The sequence below is a fragment of the Phalacrocorax carbo genome, unplaced genomic scaffold, assembly GCF_963921805.1.
Source record: "Phalacrocorax carbo unplaced genomic scaffold, bPhaCar2.1 SCAFFOLD_54, whole genome shotgun sequence".
NCBI classification, from domain to species: Eukaryota; Metazoa; Chordata; class Aves; order Suliformes; family Phalacrocoracidae; genus Phalacrocorax; species Phalacrocorax carbo.
Genome location: NW_026990395.1, coordinates 395,951 through 418,523, shown reverse-complemented (window position 1 = coordinate 418,523; position 22,573 = coordinate 395,951). Strand labels below are relative to the sequence as shown.

The window sequence follows — 22,573 nt, the reverse complement described above, 5'->3', positions numbered from 1 at the left end:
GGAACGCGTGATGTCAAGCAGCAAGTAAATTGTCTGATATCAGGTATCTAATTAAGGGTAATAAATTTGCAAGACCAACAATTTATCATATGAAATAATATTATTAATATTCTTGATAGAATATTAATAAATCATAAAATGAAATAAGAATATAGTAGTGGTAGGACTCAGAAAATACTCATGTCTTAGTCTTGCCATTTTATGCTGTTGTAACCTGAAGATAGTCAGGTCCTGACAACAAAATTGCAGTCTGAATAAATAGCCAGAAAGACAGACTCTTTGGTTTCTCTCAGGCATTCAGAAAGGTTGCCTTTCCCTATTTAAACAGTCCCGTTGGAAACTCAGGCTCTCTCTTTAGTCACTGGAGCCACCAGCTGGACATTCAAAACATGCGAACAGCCAATGCTTGATTATTAAAGCAAACAAATTCTACAGTTGGCTTTTTCCCTCCTTTCCAGGGAATATAAAACAGTTGAAATTACGGTGTCCTTACAGCACAGCTTAGCTCTGAATGATTAAAACTGGGTTTAAACCAGCACGTGGGTCACTCATCGGCAGTGTCACTTTCTCTTTCTGACAGCTGTTTTTAGGGATGTCTTCTCATCAGAGAGCTGCGGGGTGCAAGAGTTTTTAAAGCCCTTGCTCTCTAGGCTCCCCTCTCGGGTCAGGCAACAAACAACAGAAGCAACACAGTGTATTTCGGCAGCTTAAAAATTCAGTTTCTGCCCAATGACTTTTCTCTTCTCTCTCTTTTAGTGCATCGCTCGAGGAAGCAGCCGTTTGCTACAGGTGCGGGTGCTGCAAAAATGAAAAACTGGGTCTAAATTTTGAGAAGATCTCAGGGATCTTTCTACCTTTAACATTGCTTAGTAAACCTGTTTTCTCCTATCAGAAAAGACTTTGCAACAAAACAATTTATAAATTCCTAAAAAAACTCATAGTACAAAGAAATAAAACAATGCTTCCTTCTATGACGTCATTCTAAAGGAGGTGTTTTCACTTGCATTGTGGTTGAAGCATAAATTAGAAAATGCATCGAACACGTAGGTGACAGACATTTCAGAACACCGATGCGCGTATACTGAAGGTGTCATAGAAATACCTCCAAGGGATACGATTGCATGTTTGTGGCTTTCTTCAACGCCTTCTAGCAAATAGAGCTCCAGCAGTGCCTGGAATGAAAAGGGAAAAGGCTTTTACAAACTCCTCTCTCTGAGAAATGATTGGCTTTGGGGGAGGGCTGGGCTGGGGCTGGGGTTTGTGGTGGTGGTGGCTGTTTTCAGGGAACACAACACTCACCCGTAAACTAGGAGGTGGGTATTTCCCAGTTCCGCCTTCATCCCCCCGCCACAGCTCCTCAACTTGCTCTCCGAACTGGGAAACCATCCCATCGACCATCAGGCAGTCAGAGTCCCATTTGCCTCTGGAACAAAACGTAGCGAGGATTTGACAGAGGAAAACACTAATTCCAGCCTCTCAGTGTCACGGATTTCCTCCAGCCAAAACAAACCCAGCTAAAGCTCCCACGAGTCCAAGAACGGAACAAACACACACAGGCATGATCGTGACTTGAAATCGACTGGAAAGACATTTCTGAGTCCGATAAAGGGTGTTCATTAGATCATAGTGAATTGTTAAAGGAGTCCCAAATAGACATCCTAAAAGCTCCCTTATTAAGGGAAAAGTTGCAATGACCTTTTAGATTTTGGGTTTTCTGTTTTGTTGCATTACTTGTAATACAAAGGAAGTGTAAACAAAGCTTTTTAAGTGCCCAAACCAGCCACTCTCCTCCTGACTAACAGAGGAAACGTGACAGTACCAGAATGCCAGGACTATTCTCTAACCCAAATCTAACGCCCCCAATGGCAGGGTGCCAACACACAGCGGTGAGACCACGGCACGGAAATGTCAGGCTTTGGTCTCAGCACCTCGCTTTTGTTACTGAAAAACAGTCACGGTCAGAAAGCTGAGCCCGCAGCTGAATTCTGGTATCACCTGAAGCAGCACGTTTGCGCCTCTGCACGTGCCATCACAGTGACGGAGGGCTGGCCTGTGAAACACTGCATTCCTCAGAAGCCCATCGCAGGCTCCTGCGGGCTGCGACGCCAGCCTTTCATTTCCCGAGGAGGACGAGCAGAAGCAGCACGCTGGAGGTGGTGCTTCTAAGGAGCCCGTGAGCCTGTACGAGAGTTACCTGAGAAGGAAGCTCAGGAAGAGGAACTGGAAAGCCAACACCTGACACAGAGCAGCTTCCACCTGGACTCCTCCTGCAGCACCTTGTTCACGGTGCCACAGCCTGAGCTTCTTTAGGACTTGCTTTAGTTTACAGTGCAGGTGCCAAAGGAAAATCTATTCTCATCCAATGCAAGGCACAACACCTATATGCCAGGGAGCCAGTCCAGGAAAGGGAGTTCCCATGAGGAAGGGACTTTTATCCAGTAGCCAGGAGAGCGCTGGCTGTGCCAGCGTCATGGACCTCTGCCCATCTCCTTCAATGACAGCGAGCCGCTTGTGAGCAGGAGATTTGGGCCAATACCCTTATCGCCATGAATTACTCGTCAAGGAGAGAGATTAGTTTTGTTTTTCAAAACATGCTTTCTTCTGTGCCCAAACCAATTGCTCTGCAAATGCCGTGCTTTGCTGACCTGGCCGTGACTGATCCTGTCCTCATCACATGCCCTTTTCCAGTAGAAACAAATCACACAGACCGGCCAATGATTTACGTGCACTTCAAAGAAATGATGATACCGACAAAGGGCACTACGCAGAGGGATATATCAATGTTTTAACACAGGAAAGTAACCTCTGTGTTCAGCAGGACACGCGCATCACTGAAGTCAAGAGTGCTGCCGGCAAATGCATGAAGCGTAGCAAATGCAGCTGTTGATGGAAAAGCCACTCGCTGCCGCTTCTGAATTTGCAGCGGAACTGTTCCAGAGCTTTCCTGTAGGTCTTACCTTGATAAACACTCCAGTTTCTGTCGATGAGCCACGCAGTAGCTCTGAATCAGAGGAGAATTGTAGAACGGTCTAGAGAAACGCATCTCATCACCTACAGGCAATAAATAAGAAGGGAGTTAAAGAAGTCACATCACATTTTCAACCTACACTTTTGGACTAAACAGACAGAAGAACATACAAGCTCAGCATCAAAAGCACAGGCAAGCCTCCGACTTTGAACGAAGCCAATCCTCTTTCTGCCTTTGCTAAAAGAGACCTAAGGCACAAGGCTCAAGTCCTGCTTGTCTCAAGTGCCAGTTCAAGCTTACAGTTGATGTAACATCCAGAACACAGAGTGTCAGCCAAAGTTCGTTATTTAAAAAACCCCCAATTCTCAAAGGGAATGGGTTTTTATACATGTCATGTGAACATGCATTAGACAATTCAGGCTGACAATAGAATTTATCACCCATCCAAATGGTGAACTATTTCCAAGGTGAAGGTTTTCCTCTAAGCAATCAATGAAAATTTCGAAACAGGCAGGTCATGCTTTTACTGTAAAATCAAGCATTCCAGTGTTGGTGCTGTAAGAGTTACTTGTTTAAAATCCCAGGTATTTCAAGCTGTGGACATGAGCAACTCCTTCAGTCAGAGGCTTATTGCTATTTCTGACAAACATCCCAGGCAGAAACTGCTGGCATTATTCTATGCTACGTAGTTGAAAAAACCAGGACAATCTCAATTTCAGCAGCAGAACTTCAGCATCTGCTGTCACTGAACCAGCACGACTTGGTATTGATGAAACATTGACAAAACCACGGCTAAGCACGTGTTCATAGGAAGCACCTCCTGCTACAGATGCAGGACAGTTTAGGCTTACCTGAGCCCTCTGCCAGGAGACGGGACCAGCAGAACCAGAGGACCACTCGTGCATACAAAGCTGTGCGGCTGGTCACCCCCAGCTTATTTGTCAAGTCTGCAAAACATGAAAAAAGCCTGAGAGGACTGTTGGTATGCAATTTCTATTGGTTTTTTATAAAACTCCCCTCATCGCACTAGAGAGAAAGTCGAAAAATAACACCTTTACAGCCTTTTTCAGAAAAATAATGGCTGAGTGTAGAAATTTTATCTCGGGGGCTACCGAGGTGCTGTGCTTTGAGCTTCAGCCCAGAGTCGTTTCATTTGATAGCCAGCACCACTTCACGGGCTGCGTTACAGAAGCACCCAACCCCCAGGCTCAGCCGACTGTCAGACAGGTGTCACAATAGCACACGCTTTGTCAGCACAATGTCATCAGAGGTGGGTTGGTGGGGGGTTGGGGGTTTTTGGTTTCCCTGGGTTTTTGCGTGACAACCAATGAACAAGAGAACCAATAAATGGCATTTGAGCTCGGTTTAAGGTTATCGCTATTCAAAGCAGTGAAATACCTACCAAATTTATAGGTGCTTGGATGAAAACACTGCTCAGGTAGTGGATAAGAAGGAGGAACTGTCCAATTTAGGCTGCGCTCCTGTACCACAATATCCAATAGAACAGAGGAGTGAGCATCACAAGGTATCCTTTTCTTTATACATTGGAAACCTTTTCCAGGGATCTCTTGTGCCTCTGTTAGAAAACAGTTCAAGACTGTGCTAAGGTTGCTCAAAAGCAACTGGCGGTGCTGCAGAGCCTGTAATCTCTGCGGGTCAGTGGAGCTGCAGGAGCCGTCAAACATCACTTTCTATTTTGGCTTCATTCTGTTACATCACTCGTGAAACGCAACACTTGACTAAGAATAATTTTTAAAATTTACACCTCTGTGACAGGTTTCAGTCATACTGGCCCCCTTTTCAAGTTCAAATTGTATCCGTCCTAAGCCAAACAAAATACACAATTATCAGCTAATCAAGTTTTCCATACAGGAAGAGTGGATCAAGACATTTAGCAAAAAAACCCGCAAGAAACACACAAAAAAAAAAAAACCTAGGAAAACATACATTGCTTCTTTTAGAAAGTATACAAATAATTGTCGTATACACTCGATCACGCAGCTGGCATTATTGATTTCCAGATTTGACTCAATTACAAGTTTTTCGAATAGCTCCTTTCCGGCATAGTCAGAACGAAAGAACACAATTATCACACAAAACAAACACCAAAGCCCAAACCCAACAAACAGGACATTGGAACAAAGAGTTGAACATCAAACATTGACCATGTTACACTCGAGTTCTCTCAAGAAGTGGGCTGGTCTGTCCCCTCTGGGGAAGGCATGCTCTAGATGTGAGCAAAGCAGGTGGTGCATCCTTTACCCTGACAGAGCAGGGAACCAGGAGACAGGTCATTTGGCAAAATGGGTCTCTGTTCTCGGTTGAATTCATCAGTGCTGCTTAGGGAGCCTCCCACGCTTTACTGGGTTTCATCATGAACTCCTGGGCCCTTTCACTTGTGTGAGCTGCTGAAACTGCCCTTGAAGGTATCAAGTAGTTTCATAAATCAGAAGCCAGCTTCATTTCTAACCTCAGTCCACATCCAACAGAAGCTCCTGTGTGCCTACAACTTGAGTAGTTTCTGGATAAAACCTCATTAGGAGCCACCAGAAAAATGACAAGTATTTCTCCCTGCCTCACACGTCATAAAAAGGAGGCTGAAAGGGGCTTTTTTGGTGGTTTTGGGTGTTTTGTGTTTTCTGTTTTGGGGGTGTGTGCATGTGTTGCTCGTTTTTGACAAGGTTTAGAAGGCCCTCCCCTCAGAATCATGACACAAGTGGAGAAAATCCAAAGGGGTTTTAATGAGATTTAGACATGCTCTTGTTAGAGGATGGCACCACAGAAGAGGTGGAAGGTGCTTGTTCCAATGCTTCATAACCCTTTCTGTGAAGAAATTTTTCCTAAGATCCCTACTAAACCTTGTGCTCTAGACCCTTCACCAGCTTCGCTGCCCTGCTTTGGACACACTCAGCACCTCAGTGTCTTTCTCGTAGTGAGGGGCCCAAAACTGAACACAGGATTCGAGGTGCAGCCTCACCACCGCCGAGTAGGGGGGGACGATCACTGCCCTACTCCTGCTGGCCACACTATCTCTCATACAAGCCAGGATGCTGGTGGCCTTCCTGGCCACGCAGGCACACTGCTGGCTCATCCAGGTGCTTGGGGAAGGTATCAAACAGATCTGGCCCCAATATCGAGCCCTGGGGAACACCATTCGTGACTGGCCGCCAGCTGGATGCAGGTGCAGGCATAGGTTTGAAGAGGGGATAAAAGAAAGTTCAGGGAACATTTGTAAGCAATGGAGGGGATGGTCTTACTGTTCAAAGATGAGAGCTGGAGGAATAAAATGACTGACAAGCATTATAGAGGTGACCCCACCATACATCGCTACAGCATGTCAGCAAGCACTGAAGGAAAAAATAGGCTATATTTTAACAAGTCCCACAGAACGTAAGCACCCAGTTTTTCCTTTGAAATAAGCCCAACAAGTTAGTCTATACAGATATTGAAGACTTTCAGGCTGTGGGTATAGAACAGCGTTCATTGCTTAGATTACACAACCATTTCGTTTAGAATCACCAAACACGGACATCAGGAACAAACCTTCATCAACACTTACTTCTCTGCCAACGTGGTTGGGAAAGATTTCTACAGCCTGGCAGCTGAGTAGTTTGGTCTTGCTGCTCTGCCCTCTCAAGGGAAAGGCTCTGCCCGTGAGGTCTAAACTGTACTTTTCAACACAGGATGCCAAACGCTGCGGAAAAAATAACAGGAGAGAGAAAGGTAATTTTGAGATAGAAGCAGACATTATACCTAACGATGAAAGAAGTATATGTCTACTAGAACATGCATATTGTACTCTATCTCTCCCAGGCGCTTAGTCTGATGGCAAAGAGAACTAAGTGTCAAACTGTAACGGGTAAGTTTGGCCTTAAAAGCTTTGCACATTCTCAAAATTGAGCATTTCCCTCACCATATTGGTTCTAAATGTGTTTTGCAGAATTCCTTGCAATATCAAGGTTTCTTCACAAACCTACACAGTTGTCTACAAAGAGAGATCTGAAATAATGCGATACGTAGGCAGGCAAAGCTCTGTGCTCCATGGCTTGATTACAGAACCAATGAAGTTAGAGAAGTCATGGCATTGCAGCAGCTAAAGCTCTCTTGAGAGGTGTTATCTATAGGCACACACCACTAGAGTGAAAGCACATCCCTCGGGAGTAGCCATGAGAACTTCTTACTGAGTCACAATCTTCTCTCAAACCACGTCAGCTCCTGCCAGCTCCTCCTCTCGCCTCGTCACAGTCTAATGGGTGAAACATCCCTCCATTCCTTCACCAAGTGCAGCCAACAGCAAAACCACACGGCGGACATGGCATGCACGTGGGCAAGGCGTTTAGCATCACAGATTCCTACAGAGTCAGCAAACTCCTTTGAGATCTACAGAAACTCCAGCAGGATTGTGTTGAACCTCTGAGACCACCATTTTCAAAGCAAGCATTAACTGAAATCCTGTCTTTCCAAACACAGCAGTTGGATGTGTGGATTGTGGACAAAGAGCAGCTCTACAATTAAAAACCAACTAAACAAAACCAACCAACCAACAAAACCACTAAGCAAGTAAAATTCCCCAAATACACCACCACAAAAAAAAAAAAAAAGAAAATCGATCGTACCTCGTTCTGCCCAAGTTTCCTAAAGTTTCAGAGCTCTAAAAGGACCTGGCATGAGCTGGCATGAGACAAGACATTCTCATATGACCTCATATGTTACATGTAACTCACCTACTCTGAGAACAGGCAAGCTTTCTCTTAACCATTCTAGGAAGTACTACTAATAAATATCAAGGCTGTAGAGCACAGATCCTGTCCTACTGCACCTAAACAGGAAACAAATGCTCTGAATTAAGGTTATTTTCCCCTCAAAACGATTTTGCAATGGTGTAAGGCATACTACTGAACAGAATTATACGGTCTATAAACGCATCTTCTCTCTGTTAGATAACAGGGAGGTAAGGCTAGTTCATCTTTTCTTTAAGCACAACATCTTTGGAGCCACTTCTAAACATTTACATACACTTTTCTGACCATATCAGACCACTCTTTCCTGTATTTACGTATTTTGCTGGCGTCAAGAGCAGAGTTCATTGGGAACGCAGCCAGAAAGTAGAAAGAGTTCTCTTTAGAGCTACTGAGATTCAGGATCAGCACCGAAGAGACCCTGCAGGTGAGCTTCATTTGAAGTCCTGCTGACAGAGCTCAAAACAAAAACAAGAATCTAAACCTGAAGACCAGAACAGAGTAAAGCCGTATGACCGTGTTTAAGGCAGGGAGACAGACAGAAGCATATTCAAGTCTGCAGTTTGGTTCAACAGAGCTACTCAAAGCCCTGCCTTCTCTTCCTACATGCCATTCAGTTGGTGTTTAAATGAAGAATCATTTATTTGTAGAAGCTGCTTCCTCTTCAGGAACTGAATTTATACGGGCTCTTTGCAGACGACTCTAGTTGGAACACACGGCACTGCGGTATGAAATTGTACGACTGGTTTTCAAAAAGTATGGGCAAAGGCCGTGCCCAAGAAGACTCAGCAAAAGATTCTTTTTTTTAAAGTCATCTCTCACTTTTCATGGCAAATATTACCCCTGCCGACTTCACCGATACTCCCTTAGAGAAAAGGACTGTTTCCATCCTTTCACGGACGTGCACATCTTACCTCATACATGACTTGTCCTGATGGCAAGCGTCTCCTGTCACCGAATTCTAACCGCAGCAGGTGTAAACTCACAGCATCGCCTTCACTGAAAAAGGTATAAATGATGGCATTGGGTGACAAAGCTGCTTTATAGTCCTCGTTATCCTTTCCTTAGATCTAGGCTGAGGTTTCCTTAATAGCACTGTCTCGCTGAAAAGAAAAACAGCCCTTCCCAAAACATGAGAAATGGCCACATTTAGCCACTAAAACACAAAGGAGGAAATTTGGACACTAACAGCTTCTGGGGCAAAGGCTAACTGAACCATTTGCAAGCTTTAAGATGTTATGTGGACTAAAAGTGGTTGGGAATAGTTCTCCACAGTGAAGAGTTCTCAACCACAACTACTTTACAGTCAAACTGGAAAAGATTGCCACTCTATGGGCAGCTGAGCTGAGGAAATAGCTTGCTGATGCTGAGAGGGCGAGATCGCTCTCCCCTTCCCTTCCCACCAAAGCTCCACTCCCTCCCCTGCACACACGGCACCTTCCACACCCTCCTTTCAGTCATTAGCCCAGCAGGAAACCACCGACTCGGCTGCTGAACACTTCCTCTGCCGGGCGAGCTGAGCTGGCTCACCAAGGCTCAAGCTGGCACCCGGGAACCGGCCACGCTGTCACCTCCTCCTTTAGGGGCAGCAGGATGGCGGACCCGCACCTTTAGTGCTCTGGAGCTGCAGCCTCGACTGCTTTTGAGGGTGTTTTCCTATCATGGTGTGAATATCAAGCAAATCGTGAAGCAGTCATCAAGGAACAAAGGAAATCTTTTAAGAATGCAAGCACAGAATATAGCAACTGTGGCTTTGCCTCCTTTCAGCAGGGAGGAACGAGTAGGTCCCTCTTCATCTCCCTTACATCCTGTACAAATTGCACCGTAAGCTCCTTCCATGCCTGAGAGAATCTCCTGCACAGCTAATTAAACAAAACCAGTACCCCTGCGTCAACTGTATGGGAACAATAGCACAAATAAAAAAAAAAAATTCAGTGGCCAATAGTAAGTTTTTATTCACCTTTCTTGTGTAGACTGAACAGCCCACAAGCAGCCACAATCGCGAGGATCCTTCTCAGGCTCTTGAAAAGTAACAGCGTAGACAGGCATCCTTCCTCCTTCAAGCTGAGAGCAGTGCCTACAGGGTTAAAAATAATAATAATAAAATTATAACCACACAAAAAGACACCAGGTGAGCCCAGTGGCCCTGCCTGTTTGTAGAAGGACAGAAGCATCCCTGGAGCAAAGAGCACCTGACGTGCTTCTCCTCAAAGCACAGAAGGTCACACTCCCATCTCAAACAAGTGAGTCGAGGAAGCGACTACTTTTGATGCAACAGCCCAGAGGTGAGGAAATTACTCTCCATCACGTGCAACCATAACCTGCGTTTATCTCCTCCTCTGCCTGCGGAGGAGGACGAACATGAAAGATTCCTTCAGCTGCCAGGCAAAGGATTGTTCCCACTGTTGTCGCCTGCTTCAATATTCCACTTAAAATGCAGCGCCTCTTCTGCACAAGCTGAAAACAGCGCCAAACACAACTAGCATCCTGTTTCTTTACTTGGGCTATGTAAAGCACTTCTCCTCCAGACTTCTGAACCTTCTGTGCACCTTCACAATCTATTCTTGCCACCTCACTATCCCTCCACTCTCTATTTATGCCTCCAATAGTTCCTGCCGAGTCACTGCAGATTTCCTTAAGTGAATCCCTGTCTGAAGTGGGTCAAATATTCAAAGGGAGATTGCACTTTGGCAGATTTGAAATCATCTCTCCAATTCCTCTGTTGCTTATCACTTGACATGACCCTTATTCTCATCTCCAAGTCTTCCAAGCAGACTTTCATTCCCATGCATCGTTGCCTTGGCATGGGTCAAGCCCCTCTTTTGGTCAAGGCTGAAATGTGGGAAAGAATGTCTTTTCAGACACAGAGCAGCTCTTGACCTTTCATGTCTCACTAGCTTCTACCTGGACACTTTGAAGAATATTATCACCACAATCCCATCATTAACACGCTTCAGCCTTTCCATGTCTGCCCTCATTGCAGGAACTGGTTCTGAGAAATAATGTCTAAAACCTCTTTCACTGAAACACATACATTTCCTCCTTTCACTGAATACTACTGACAGAACAAGCTGTCTCACAGAAAGGAGCTCCATCACATCCTAACTGCTTGACAGAACCCAAAGAAGGAGCTTGCCGCAATTCCTCAATCCACAGGCACAATAAGGAGAACAATCCGAGTCCAGTGGGGACAAGGCGGCCCACTTAATCCACGTATGACTTAATGGTTGCTTCAGAAGGGGATTCCTAAACATTCCAGGGTTACACTCCACATTTCCGTCCCTGAAAAAGTGCTCTTCAAATTAACACACTTCCTCCTCAAGCAAAACCTTGACAGCCCGGCACCTCCAGGCATGACCCAGTGCAAAGGCCGACTTACTCCTGCTTCAGAGTTTTCACATCCCACAGTGACAGGCAGCCATCGGAAGAACCCACAGCGAGCTGGTTGCTTCTGCTGATGTAGCACAGGGTCGATATTGCTGTTCCTGAAGGGCTTTGCAGTTGAAAGCAGAGATGGCTCCCTTCTCTGGCCACAGTTTCTCTTCCTTGTGGAACTCCAGTAGCAATTCTGGCGGCAACTGTTAGACCTGCATGCACAAAGCCACACAATAAATGAATGTGTGATGCCATTTAGGTTGCATTTCAAACACTGACGTGACAACATGTATAATCTAATTCTACCGTCCCAGGCAAAATACCCATTGATGCAACACTTGGTTTGCTCTTTCCATTTTGTGTCTGGACTGGACAGGTATCCTCACTCATACTTCAAAAGCAGGTAAAAGCGTAACCTCCATAGACAAATTCTTCCTGGGCTCTGCACATCAGGAGTTTGGGCCTCATGATGAAGCTACTCCAAGTGACACCAGCTCCTGAGGCCGCTGTTGTAAGAGCCAAAGCGGCGAATGCGAGCCAAATACACCAATTACAGGTTTCGTTTGTCCAAATGTAGGGATTTTGATAAGGCATTTTTACTTTAAAGAACAAGCCTAAACTTTGCCCCAAGTCAATGAACAGAAGCAGAAGGACATTCCCAAGGAACAGGGCACGTCCGACACACCTTCCTGTCAGGCAGCTGCACCGGCTCGGAGGGTCAAATTCCTGCTCCTCACTGGCAAGAATCACAGTGACAGAGGGACCCTGGTGGGAGGGGGTATTTGTGACCTTAGAAGGAGTATGAAGCCGCTCCCATTTTTAACCCGTTCAGGACTAGATGGTGTCAAACCGCCATCTGTAATCAGCAGTCATAAATGTCTGCACAGCAATATCTTCAAAGTGGGATGCGTGTTGTTGATTTAAAAGACACAGGTTTTCTTACTTTTCAATTCAGGTTTAAAAACTGCAAGCTTACCCGACGGTTCATATTCGCTCTGGCTGCAAGAGGGATCATCCAAACACAGGTCCACCAGAAGGAGATGACCACCATCTGTTGCCACCACTGCCACTCCAAAGAGCCCTTGCAGAGCCCGGTGTAGGTGCTGAGGGCTCACGCTGGCTCCTCCGGGACTAGTTATGGGCTCTATAGCAGTTACCTACAGGAAAAATACAATTCAATATTGAAGCTGTTTGACAAGCTAAACAGAAAGCACTCAAAAGTGAAGCCAGAATTAGCCCATCAGGAACAAGAAAGTAAGTACAGGATGGTAAGACTTAAAAACACAGCATTGATTCCAATTCTATCAAGAAAAAAGAAAAGCCTGCACAAAACTCCGTTACTGCCTTCCGTTTCCTAGATTTCCTACAGTTATTTAACTAAGTTCACTTGAACTGCCATGGTGCATTCTACCATTACACCTTACCAATTTCCATTTCATACTTAGAAACCATCAACTGCAAGAAAACTTAGAAAATCAGTTAAATGCAAGAAAATTTATCGTATTTAAGGGACTTAAGTAAGAAAGGCCAAACTCACCCTCGCTCTCCCACTGCTCACAGCCCGTCAGCCCTGGGAGACAGCCTACGCCTTCTTTGCCAAACAGGTACTGGGGCAAATCATGGCTCTACGTCAGACGAGGCCGCGGTCAAGTTGCAGGGGAGACGCACCGTTGCCATGGGAAGGGAGTATTTTTAGAAAGTGCGGAAGGGAGATACCAGCTCAGTAAAAGTTACACCAGTCCTCACTTCGAGGCAAGAGAGCAACCAGGGCAAGCAGAAAAGTTTCACAGGCACACCAGCACTTCCATGCACGTGAACACAGGTTTAAAAAGCCGGCCTAAACAACGGCAAAAAGCCCAGCAGCTGGTTCGCCAAAAGCCAACCCCAGCTGAGGAGACGCGCACGCTGCTCTGTAACACGCGGAGCCGCCTGCCAGCAGCTTTAGTACAGGGTCGTGATGAAGACAGACCTTTCCGCACCTGCAGCCCCTCCCGGGACAGCCCTGACTGCTCCAGCAGAGACACCAGCACGTGAGGGCTCCTGCACTAAGGCTCCACAACAAAAGAACACGGGCTGCCCTTTGGCCTCCTTGCAAAATGCAGCACAATGACATCAGGGAGCTTTACACCAACAGCAAAGTGTTACACGACAATAGAACAGAGGAGTGAGCATCACAAGGTATCCTTTTCTTTATACATTGGTTTATTTCCCCCCCACAGGTGGGGAAAAATGACCAAACCCCTGAGCCCCAAGGTTTCCTCTCCCATATCGAGCACTTGCTGTGACTGCGCTGCCTGGCAATCTGCTGCAGAATTTACCTTTCCTCTTGGCTACAAGAATTCTAATCTTAGAAGTGCCCATGGGAATCTCGACAACGTTATTTTCTTTCAGGTTTCCTGGAAATCAAATTAAATTTCCAACCTTCTCTGCTACTCAAAGCACTACCAATAGCGTTTTGAGTATTCAAATTCTTGCTGCTCCAAGTCTTGATGACTCTTAGGAGGAAAGCCGAAATACTGCACATAACGTGCTGCAGAATTGGCCAACGTTCCAGTGTTGTGGTTAGCTTCTTCTTTGAAGATCTCTTTTTGTTGTTGTACAACTGGCTCCAAATCAATCTTTTCCACTTTTGCATACAGGTTCCCAGTTTTAACTCTTCAATTTTCCATGTAGAAGTTCCTGGAACTGCCTATTTTCCCACGGCGCTCGGCACTGGCTTTGCATATTCTCCTAGGCTGCTGCCAACTCATTCTGGGAATGAACACAGGAAACCTGTCTCAGCTCCCTGACTCTGAATGCTGCCCTTCTGCCTCGTACAAACCAGGAAGAGTGGTGAAAATACCATTCCATAGCTCTGAAACATGCAACCCTTATAAACCAATTTTAGTATCAGTAATTTTTTCAATTCAGATTTGCTTTTAAAAGAATCCAAGTCAAATAATACTCCATTAACAGTTTCAGCTTCCTGCTGCATGTCACATGCATATCCAGGGGGTAATTGGAGATGCTCCAACAAAAAAAAAAACCAAAACCAAAAAACAAAGCAAACCAAAACCAAAAAGGCAAACAAACCCAAAACTAAATGCCCCCTGCCAATTCTTTCTAAGATTGTGAGTTTGTTTTTTTAATCTCATTCCTTTACTCTCTGAAGGACTACATATCTACTCGTACACTAAAAGGCAGTCAGACAGCCACTGTAAATACCCTGGATTAATCCACCAATGGCTTGACACCTTGCACCAGAGTTACTCTCAGTCAGCATTAACCTGTACAACTTAGTTGCGCACAGAAGATACACCCACATGGAAAAATGTCCCAAATTTAAGATGCTCATTGAAGCTTTATCACAGAGTGATGTGAAGACTAGATCCGCATCTTACTTTTAAAACAGCCCAACGAGCAATACCTGTGCCCTGCCCATGCTGGTCTAACTGGTCTCAGAGTAGCAAAAAGATAGGGAGCAAAATGAAAGCAACAGAGGAAGCATGCTTGAACTCAAGCGCATTCATCAGGGCAGGAGAGCCAAAATGCAGAGAAGCCTAGGCCTTATTCCAACATTCATAACCTTTATGACACAACAGCCATCTTCCCCAACCCCCACGACTTCATCCTATCGTTCACGTTCAAAAGTGAACCAATTGTTGTGGTATTAAAAACCTCCCTGAGACAATGGAGGGTTACAACTACATTTGATTTCAAATCACTTCTGTAGGCACAGATTCAAGATGTGACATGCTCCTTCTCTACCTTTCCTTTTCCTATTCCCAGCTTACTTAGATTCCAGAAATGAGACTTAGAAAGCTAGGTCACTGTTCACAAACATAATTACTCAAGGATTATACTCTCGTGCCAGCACACAGCTTGCCTTTCCATCTCAAACTCTGAGATTCATCAGGATGATCAGCAAACTAACACAGTGGAGCACCAACCCAGCTCATCTCGGTCGAAATCACCACCACACAAACGCTTACGGCCAGGAATCACACTGTAGCACTACAGACCAACTAAACCCCACCTGGATTCTAGCAAGTCAAACCAAATCACGTTCTGGGAAGCTGAGTAATAAGGACGTATTTCTTTGTCGCAGATTCTAAGGTGATCAAAATAGAGTGAATCTTGATGTTCCGTTAACTTAAGGTGACTCTTGTCTACATGCAGATAATGAGCCGAGGGGAGAGGACAGCATTTGAGTTTATGGGTTAGAGAAGACAGGGACAGTTAGCAACATCACACCAGAGTATCCCATCTGCACAAGCACCACATGCAATAAGCAGAGGTTCAAGGGCTTCAGGCTGAAAGTCAGTCTGTAACCACCTGCCAGAGAACTCAGTGAAGGCTGTTTTTTCCCATCCTAAGTCAACAGAAAAATGTGTTTTGCTCTGAAGTCACCTGCTTGCTGGTCCCAGACTCATGGGAATGTGCCTAAGTCATTTACAGCACAACCGTGGAAGTCTGAGACACTTTAAAGACAGTATTTCTGACAGAAATTGACTATTCAGGTCATGTATGTTACAGAGACTTTAAAGGGGGGTTGGGGAGGGGCTCTTTTTCACTCTGGCCAACAAAAGGTAGTTTTCCAGGCCTTTTGGTCAAAGTGGAGAATTGGGTAACTACGTGCTCTACCATGAAACCAGAAATCTTGTTTTTCTCTCAGCAAACTCAGAGGGTAACGGTACCGTTAACCCAACGATTTCACATCAAGGTGCTCTCGACTGGATCCTCTGCAGTGACAGTATGGTGAAGCCATACAGAAAATAGACTTCCTAACAAAGAGACGCTCCAAAGCTGCTCCTGAAACAGCGTTATGCAGCACCTGACAGCGTTCCCCCCATTAAAAAGGACCTACCCTTCCTGGCAGAACAACTGCTGTAAACACGCTCGATGTTCCGGGGTCGTACAGGCAGAGAACACTTCCCTCTGCTTCTCTCAAGGCAACCAGCAGTCCCGCTCCCTTCTGCCAGGAAACCTCCTTCACCACGCGGATGGTGGGAGGCTGCTCACGGGCTCCGCTGAAACGGTGTGCAGAGAGCCCCTCTCCCGTCACAGCGTCCATGACCTCCAATACATCTCCAAATGAACCACCTTATTATTTTGCATTTGGACTTGTCATTCCTACACTGAAGAATTCTGGTTGTTTGGCATAAAGATTACAATATCTTGATCTCTAGACTTTATACCATATTCAGCTTGGTTTTGCTAGAAATCATCTAAACACATACCGCAATACAACTCCTAAAGCATACTTAAAATAGAGCAAATCTAAGCCAGCGCTTCTCTAGTTTACTAACTGTGCTTGACACAAGCCTGCTCTGGGCAGGGATTTGGACTTCAGCAAGAAATTACCTTAAATTGGGCACTGCGGGAGTCAGTTTCAACTTTTACACACGCTGATCTCAGAGAGAATTTAGCACATTTAGTTTCACTGAACTACTTCCAACCCAAAGGAAGCATTAACTCAATTACTGCACTTACAGTCGCGTAGAGAGATTCTACACGGTCTTCACAGAAGCCCGGACACCCAGACGGGCACCCAGCGCTGCCTTCAGATCACCTACAAAGTCAGCTACCTCATCTGCTCAGCCGCTCTCAGCAGCTCTCACGGGACACTCCTCCGCATCCCATTAAATACTTGGCAAACCTGGCTGCAGCGCCCAGCAGGGCTTTCCTCTTCCTCCTGTTTTTATTCAGGCTAGAAAAGAAAAAGCGGGGCGGGGTTGCCTCCTTACCACTGTGGGAGAACTATTTCTGCATGGGATGTTATGATGGTACAAATAAATACGGCCCAAAACCACGCCAGCACTTTTTTGAAAACTGCCTTTCATTCAACTAGAAATTGAGGAGGGCTCACTGACTTGCGCGCGTTATTTTAATAGCTCAAGATTGGTGCAGGCTGTTGCAAATTCCAAGTTTAACTACACAAATATTTTAATATTAGTATTTTTTCATAGTTTTGTCACAGTCCATCCTTTCTGTTCTCTCAAAACCTGATGCATCTGAGCAGCACCGACCTGACACAGCTGATACTGTGACCCTGTGCTTCAGGCCACCTCCAGGCAACAACAACTTTACAGCAAGGCCCAATTTCAAGGGAAATGCTCACCTCTGCAGAACTGCCCGCGCAGCACAGACCCTCGGGTGGTCTCATCTTCCCCAAGAGCCTGAACAGTCACCTCGGGAAACTGCAGCAGGCTGCTCGTTACCTGAGCCGCGAGGTCTCGCATTCTTCACTGCAAATAAAGACAAAAATGCAGAAAGAGACTCCTGACAGCCATAAACATTTTTGGGATTGACAGAACTTTCATCAGTTTGCCATGAATAATCTCCCATCCACCTCCTGTGGCTCTTCCTCTTAACAAAATGGCACTCGGGACAGGTTTGCATCTCACAGCAGAGCAAAAGGAGAATCCTTGGCTTTTCTGATGCCTACGAGATCACCAACAAAAAGTGACGCGGAGGTATTGACAAGAGAAATAACAGGGGAAAAAAGCCCAAGACGCTGAGGTCAAGTCTACTCACGCAGGTTAGTACGATGCGATCTGAGAAAAATCATCTTTTCAAAAGCTTCTCAGTGATAGGGAGAACTTTCCATTTGTCCCTTCCCTTGATCTCATACTTTATTCCTTATGGTCCCTTGTCTTCTAGTAGATTTCACACATCGTTTATGCCTTGTTCACTTTTGGCATGTTTATTCTGAGCATGAAGGAATATGACGTTCGTAATGACCTTCATTCTCAAACTCTTCCACAAAATGTGCTCTTGATATTTTCACCTTACAAGCAATACAGACTTTCATAGCTCATGAATCACATAGTAGCTTTCCATACACTTCTGATGGAAACATAACACAGCACTTTGAAACACTGCATTTTTTCTACACTTAAAGCCTCATAATCCCTATTCCAGTCCTTTCCTTCCCATTGCCTGTCCTTACCACACCTCTGCCGTATTTCACAGCCATTTCTAGGCCTGTCAGACACTCCCCACACTTCTGGAGGTGCTCCACAACCAGCTCCCATTGCAGCACATCAAGTACCGCAGTACAGCAGTACATCATGCTGACATCATTAACTGCGTATAAAAGCAGGTGAAACTGCTGGCGCATCAGGCGTGCCCAGGTTCCCCCGAGTGAGCCCACGGGCATTGTAAACATTTTATTCTAGGCATGTGCTTGGCAGTATGTAACCAGGGAGATAGAATCTATAATGAATTTTGAACACTATATATACTGACCTGGTTATGAGGGTGTGGTACTTGCATCATCCTGCTAAGTTAAACCAAGGATGACCGGGAAATCAAAGCAGCGGGAAAATAGTGAGACAGAGATCAGTTAAAGGCATGAAGCCTCTCCTTTCAGAGACATGTCCAACATGAACTGCATTTCTGCTCTCTTTTGAAACACTGACTACAACCACATCCCTATTTCTGTCAGAAATCAGCTTAGCGTAAATCGCCACAGGCTTACTCCATGGTCAGGAGTAAACCAGAATCCAGCCTCCCAGATGGATCCTGTACCAACGTGGGCTGGGCACAAGCGGCCAAAATTACCATTCTTCTCCACCCTGGCTACTAAGGACTTCCAAGCTTCATGAACTATTTCCAAAGAAAGCAACGTGGCACGAGTCACAGACTGATTTTTGGACTAAAAATCTCCAGAAAATTAAAAAATTTAACTTGAGAAATTACATGTTTGAGCAGAATCACATACAGCCACGTCACAGTTCTGGGATGTCACTTTTGACTGACGTGCAGTACGTGAAAGTCAGATCAAAGGCCAACAATGTTACAGGCGTACTGAAGAAAAAGCTAAAGATACGGTCAGTCCCAGCTGAAGATGTGATGTCACAAACCAGGCTGACTTCAGTGCCACCAAAAGAGAGGCCTTGCTGCCGCCCCATCTGTCCTTCTGCTCCTTACTTCTACTCCTGCATTCCTGTGCCTTCCCTTGCCCTGACCTGCACACGTGTTAGAGCTCCTCAGGAGCCACATTAACTCCCCAGGCAGACAGGGAACGCTCCCACAAGAGCAGGGAGTTTCCCACCAGGTTAGGGAGTGAAACGGGGTTGCAGAGAGAGCCAGCAAGCATAAAAGCCGGCACAAGGAAGGAGGCAGGACACTGCACCGGGGAGCAGGAGAGGGGATTTGCCCATCTCCATTCTGTGGCCGTAAGCCGTCCTGCTAGCTCATGCACGTGTGAAACCACACACTCGCTTTGCAAGGAGAGCTGCAAGAAACCCCTTCGCTTTTAGAAAGGGCAGCACCCAAGGCACACTCAGTCACCTTTGAACTCCCTCCTGCTCGTAGGGGCTCACTCTCTCCCTGAGAAAGGCTGAGGCTGACGCGTGCCATTCTTTCACTCAGCCAGATGTGGAAGCTAAAGTGATCTCAGGGGAGCGTTACTTGGTGACCAGAGAACGGACAGCATTGCCTGACACTGCTCGGGTCACATTGTCTAAGGAAACAGGACAAAGAGAGGGAAGAAGCCAAAGAAGAAGAAATGGAGAAAAACCGAGTTATTCTCTAACACGACTATTCCTGCATGCAGGAGCTGCAGTCCCTCTCCAACGCGGCCAAGCTAGCAAAAGCTCCTCAGGTCACTCCTGAAAGTGTGCTCTGTTGCACACTGCTTGGCGTACCTGGACAGGCGGGCGCAGGCGCCGAGTGTCTCAGGGCAGAGCGCACACGCAGCCGTCCCGACAGAGGCAGAGCCCAGGGAAGACAACGTTCCCAGCGCTCCCACAGCGCTGGCCCCTCGCAGCACCAGTTCCAGAGTCACGGAGTCACAAGGGAGAGAAAGGCCTTCCGGAATCCCTGGGGGCAGCTGGTCCAGCCCCTGCGCAGGCAGGGTCCCCCAGAGCAGGCTGCCCAGGGCCAGGGCCCGGCGGCTGCTGAACCCCCAGTGCTCAAACACACCCCTTGCAAACAGCCGCCCGACGAGGGGAGCTGCGGAAACGTCGGCAGCCCACGCGACAGGCCCAGGGGTTTGGGGACTCGCTCCGACCAACTCAAGTCTTCTCTCCTCCACACCAGTAAAACAACACCCCACCAGCAAAGGCTTCTCACCATTCTGTCTCCAAAACTCTCTCTCTCCAAAATTCTTGCTGAAACAAGCTTTTATTCTCACAATGGTTTGAGTCTCTCCCTTACACAAAATTTCTGGCACAAAAGGGAAAGCCCTTTATGGAGTGGATGGGATTTACAATCCCAAACATCTCTGTGTTAGGTTTTCAGACAGAGCCCCTTAATCTTTCAGGGAACTCAACTTGTGGAGACAAGGACCTGCTGTTCGGGGATGCCTGAAAAATCTCCAACAGCGCAAGGGCAAGGAAAGTTTTCAAAAGTTTGGATGCACAGTGGCTTAATTCTTCTGAAATATCAGGCTTTTCATCTGTGTGATCAGGAGGCTTTCTATCTGCTCACAGCCATGAGTACCCTTCTACCCATGCCGCAGCCTGAAATCAGGGAGATGAGCTCAGTGGCAGTGCTCAGCTACCTGGGGACAACAGACCCTTCTGACACTCCCTGGTTACTGATCCGGGCTTGGGCAGCTTGGAGCTGCTCTCTCCCACTGGCCTCGTCATGGACAATGTGGCCAAGCAAATGACAGCACGTGCTTTGCTGACACAGCGCTTCTTTGCTACGTGTGAATCTCAGTAAGCACCTTTGATGAAGCGCATATTTGAGATATACACAGCTTACAGAGTAGCTGCTGCCAAAACAAGCTAGTAGTTTGTGATAACCAGGATGGAGGGAAGACATTTATCGGCCACAACAGCGAAACAGTTTTCAGGAACCTCCAGCTTTTACATGCAGTTTTGCCACTGATTTGTCACATGAAGTAGACAAAGTCACTCACTCAACCTCCCTGAGCCACAGTTCACTCACTCACAAAAGACTCCAAAGGCACATGTCGCACTGCATCTGGTTGAGGTTTAAGGGGGATTTGGGGTTTAATCTGACCAGCACCGTGACTAAGCCTCTCTCAGCGTTACCGTCAAGCTTTAACATTGGGTATGGACACGCAAGCAAGCTTCGACCGGTTTGTGCTGTCAGTCTCATCACTGCCAGGAGTCACCAGGGAGGCAGAGGCCTGCCCAGTACCGATGAACACCGCAAAGCACCGGCGGTACTGAACATGTGAAGGGGCAAAAATTTAAAAATAGAATAAAGAAAAGATCCCCGAGACAGCTGTATTTCTGTACACACCTCTAACTCTGGCTGTAAAGATTCCCAGGACATCGTCGGAATGCCTTGGCTTGCAGCTGTACAGCCCCGAGTCATCATATGACACACTGATTATCTTCAACAGCTTTTGTCCAGCACGAGCTCTGTTGGGAGGTGCAATCCCGATACCACCTTTAAACCAGAAAACAGACACAGAAGAGCCGTGGCTGTCACAGGAAAGGTCAACGGTATCTCCACTCCCAAACACCAGCTCTCCCAGAAAGGCCATCTCGTTCCTCAAGTATTCTGCAGCAGGAGAAAGAAATGGAAATGAGCAAATAAGAGCAGGTCTCAGAGAATGAAAGTGCATTTCAAAAAGGAACGTATCCTATATTTGCCCTGCTGACGCTTCCAGGTGCCCAGAGCTCCTCCTTGCCCGGGGGAAGCCTTGCCTGCAGCCAGGCAGGCCGTACTGCAGACAGGCAGCCGGGCACACTACAGTCAGGGCTCTGGCTGACCTACCAGGGTGGCTTTGAACCTGTAGCGACCAAAGCACGGCCACCCCTCCAGGTGCGTCACAACAACCAGCACAGGCCTCTGTGTGGGGTCACCGCAACACCCCGTGTTGCACGGGGGGCTGATCTGGCAGAGATGCGCGTGTGCTGAAAAGTGCACAGTTCAGCCTCTGGGTCTCCATTTCTTTATTTCTGTGAGTCTGTCCACCACCCCTGGGAGACCCAGCACGGAGGGGATACAGGGAGCAGAAATGGGGATAAACCCGATTGCTCAAGTGACCCTGGGTGGCCCAAAGGCAGCCTCCGTGGGCTGCAGGAAAGAGGGGGGAAGGCCGCACCGAAGGCGCAGGCTGCAATAGCTGAAATAAATGAACACCTCTGGGCAGCAAAGACGGGCAGCCCCAAAGACTGAGCATGAAAGCGGAAATCCCTCTTTCTTCACTTTATCTACCAGCTGCGGCAGTTTGTTCCACGAGTGACGACAGGGAACCCTGCCACGGGCTGGAGGATTTTGTTTTCCCATAGGCTAATGATGCAAAGAAAGGTTCAAGCTCACAAGTCTCCCCATGGAGGGACGTGGGGCATGTTGGAAGTGTCGTTCTTGGGCCTGATGGCCTTCAGGCTCACTTTAGTGACATAAACTCACTCCTGACATAGGATGGTTTATTCATCCTTTAGACCCATTTCCTAAAGAAGAATTAGCCCTCAACACCTGCCCTCAGCCCAGCTGGATCAGCAGCCATAAGCCTGCTTATGCCCCTAAGGCAGAACCATCCTCTTGGTTGGTGCAAGATGGATCACGGAGGATCCCATTC

The 22,573-nt window shown here is 46.7% G+C and overlaps 1 long non-coding RNA gene across 1 annotated transcript; it reads right to left on the bottom strand.

Annotated features, from left to right (window-relative positions):
• Nucleotides 1–6,536: 6,536 nt before the first annotated feature.
• LOC135311174 (uncharacterized) lies at nucleotides 6,537–11,241 on the bottom strand. The gene is made up of 4 exons (XR_010370986.1): nucleotides 11,087–11,241; nucleotides 9,668–9,784; nucleotides 8,622–8,706; nucleotides 6,537–6,662 (listed from the first exon to the last, which is right to left on the bottom strand). It is a non-coding gene; the product is annotated as an uncharacterized LOC135311174 (long non-coding RNA).
• Between the last annotated feature and the right edge of the window lie 11,332 nt (nucleotides 11,242–22,573).